Source organism: Ischnura elegans, chromosome 3, assembly GCF_921293095.1.
Source record: "Ischnura elegans chromosome 3, ioIscEleg1.1, whole genome shotgun sequence".
NCBI classification, from domain to species: Eukaryota; Metazoa; Arthropoda; class Insecta; order Odonata; family Coenagrionidae; genus Ischnura; species Ischnura elegans.
Window position 1 is genome coordinate 96,400,572 of NC_060248.1, and position 3,484 is coordinate 96,404,055.

Sequence of the window (3,484 nt, forward strand, 5' to 3'; positions counted from 1 at the left end):
ATCAAGTGATCGATTGAAGGGTTAAAATCCGGCGTATGTGCAAGCAGAGCTCCACCGATAAATATCGGAAAGTTTTATACCGGTCGTCCACAATCGGTGTGTCTCTGCAACTAGCCTTACCGATCCTAAGGTACTCCTCGTCCTCGCACTTCCGCCACTCACAGTTCGTACTTGTTTACTCAATTGTTCGTACTTGTTTACCCTGCACTCAATGATCGGATCACTCTAAACGAGTGACTGAGCCGGAATTCTAATGACGTCATCAACTCATTGAAAGTGGGCCGCTAATTTTTTTATCTAAAATTGTCGGAAAATGGATGAGAAGAAAAGATTATTTTCTTCATAATACACCTTTCACTTCCATCAACCTGTTACGCTAAGTGAATTGAGATTACTGGATCCCATCGGATGCCACTTCCTTTTTATTCTCATGTCGTTAAGATTGGAAAAATCAGGTATATTTCCTAGTTGGAAACATTTTTGCGGCCTTCTCACATTTTATTAATCACCGCTTACAAATGCTTGAGCATACACGAGATCGATCAAGTGATCAATTCAACCACAGTTTTACTCATCTTTTTTTACATTAATCAACTTATTTATCCTCGTTAAAATGGACATGATCTTTATTATGTAGGAGAGTCGCAAGGCCGTTAGCAGCATCATATTTCGGGGGTAATGATGTAGGAATTTTGGGCGCCAGTTAAATATTCTCTTAGTAATGAATAAAACCGTCTTTAATTAATAATAATAGACTAGCACAAAAAAAGAACAAATGCAACAGGGACCACGCCACTCACACGCGTCCACTATGATGATACAATAACCACTTCTCTCCTATAATTTTCCCCAAGATCCTTACAACATTATAGGGTTCTTACCATTCTTACTTTTCCTTATGCCAGGTCCTGCCATTTGCATATGGTGGTGAGTATCTCAGAGCAAGGATAGCGGAGAGGGATTTTTGGTTTCTGCGCATGCGGACAACATTGAAAGAGCCGTGGTGGGGGTAGGTCACGTGTCATCGGTACTTTTTGCTGGAATCTCCTATTTAAATGCATGGGATTTCTGTGCGAGGTATGCTATTTTGAAGTAAATTCGACAAAAATATTTTTATGAAGAAGATTCTAGTGCCCTCACGTTGAAGAAGAGATATTGTTTTTATCACGGAAGAATCTTTGGGCCGATACATCGCCTATTTTTTGTATTAATTAGCTTCAAATATACCGGCAAGTCGGTTATGTATTGCTGAGCTAGAATTGTACGGAATCGTATATATCATATATTTCCTCTGAGGTGAGTATAGCATAGGTGCTGCCATGTAATGGTTGTTAGAAATAATACAATAAAAAGGAGGGGTAGAACAGAAGACCGTACATATCTGGTCAACCTACCTACACCCCTCGCTCATAAAACCTCTAGGTATCCGGTACCGCTCGGGATACTGGCCGTAGCGAAGGGAGAATTAGAGGTGTCAAGCGTTCAAACCCCTCTCCCCTAAAATGTTAGGGAGATGCCGTCCTAGGTTCGTTCCATCCAGGTAGCCCCCCTGGAACGCTTTCACTTCCCTCCCGATAACCTTTCTGGCTACGACCTTGTTCGGAACGATTAGTACCCCGGAAAGATAAATTATCAGTCCACACCATGAACTCAAGTGAAAAGATCATATCAATCATATTCTCGGTGTAGCCTATGATTTTTATTCCTAATATTGCCTTCTTTATACCAAGGGCCCTGTGGCGCAACGGATAACGCGTCTGACTACGGATCAGAAGATTCCAGGTTCGAATCCTGGCAGGGTCGAATTTTTTATCCGCGTGTCATCGTTAATTAATAAATGTTTGATTGCAGGTTATTTCTTTTAATTGCCTTCCCCATACTTCGTTAAGCGAAGTTGATTGTAGGTGAATTAACTTAGTGGAAAGTATGCATACTTAGTGATAATATAAGGCTCATTGTACTTTCCACACTGGTTTAAGTGTAGTGGTGTTTGATAATGACGTAAAATATGTCGGAACCGATAGCCGAGCAATTAAATCAATGTGGGAAGTACAAATTACTTTTATTTAGCAGCTAGTATGAACATGTAACAACCCCGAGAAAAAACTGACACAAGATTTCTTTATTCGAAATGCAGGAAAATATCGAGATCTAAAAGTTCTACTCTATTTACAAAATTGGCAATTTTTAAGATGGTCAAAAAGTTTTCAACTAGTTACGAGTCAAGAGAAAAGATCGTTCGACCGAAGTGATTCGTCCTCTTAAGGGTGAGCATGAAAATATTAGGATATCCCGCAGAAGATTGGAGGAGGGAGGTGAAAAGATGGCTCAACTCCTTCCAAGGCCTCACCTGGGGAGAGGAGAGAATCGTTCGATGAGGAAAATCAATAAAATGGGAGGTGGGGGTGGGAGCAAGGTGTGAGCGGAGATAGCGAAAGAATGCTAGAGAGAGAAGAAAGGTGCCGTCATCTCCGCTCATTAATTCCGCCATCTTGTCATCGCCGGACATCTTCCTCACCTTTTCTAAAAAAAAAATTAATTCTACCCCTAGTCTCCCAATAAAATAAGCACCAAGATTCATACCTTAAAACATATTTTAAACCTGTATTATCGAGTTCCACCCACACGATCGATGTTAAAATATCGATACGATACCTATTTTTAAAATAACGATGTAAGCCCAACTTGATGATGGGTGTGAGGCAAAAATAATGATTAACGTCAATGGCTTTGCGTTTTATTTTGCTCTGGTATCACATGTTGGGCCTATGAAAAGTGTCCAACAATTGCCGCTCCAATTACAACATTCTAATTCAATAAAATACATTTTATCCGGGGTGTTTTTGAGTTTTAGTCTTCATCAACAGATTCAGCCGTTTATGGTTGAAGTCCGACATGTTTAAATAAAACATGATACCACTTTTCCACAATATTGTGGAAAAGTGCTACCCTCTTTTATTTAAATTTAGATTAGTTCTTACGTCATCAATGGAGGTGACTGAAAACTGAAACCTATTCCCATGTAACAAACTCTTTGCTAGTTTATAAGTATTTAGTCACAACGGATCACAAAAATTTGAACTAAATTCACTAATTATGAACTAAACACAGCGGTTCGGGGGGTCCGGACCCCCACCCCCGAAATATAAAGGTACAATTATTTTCCTTCATTAAAGGAAACAAAATATTGAAGAATCATGAATTTACAAAATATTTCTTCAACAAATGAAATTTTTTCGATTATGAAGAGTGTTAAATTAGTTTAAAACCCATTACTTAGTAGCCCGTTTAAAAAAAAATTTCCCCCCTAGTTTTGGACCCCCCCTACGAACGAAATTCCTGGATACGCCACTGACCAAATCAGTCAAAAATATATAACTTCAATTAAAAGACAAACCGCAAATAATTTATTTCGGTATAAAAAATAAAGAGGTAAAAATAAAAGGTTATCTCAATCAATAATTAATTTTAAAGGGTAAAACGA

General features: G+C 38.7%; 1 non-coding gene across 1 annotated transcript; it reads left to right on the top strand.

Moving 5' to 3' along the window:
- Positions 1–1,730: 1,730 nt before the first annotated feature.
- On the top strand, positions 1,731–1,803 carry Trnar-acg. The gene has a single exon. It is a non-coding gene; the product is annotated as a tRNA-Arg (tRNA).
- The last annotated feature ends 1,681 nt before the right edge of the window (positions 1,804–3,484 follow it).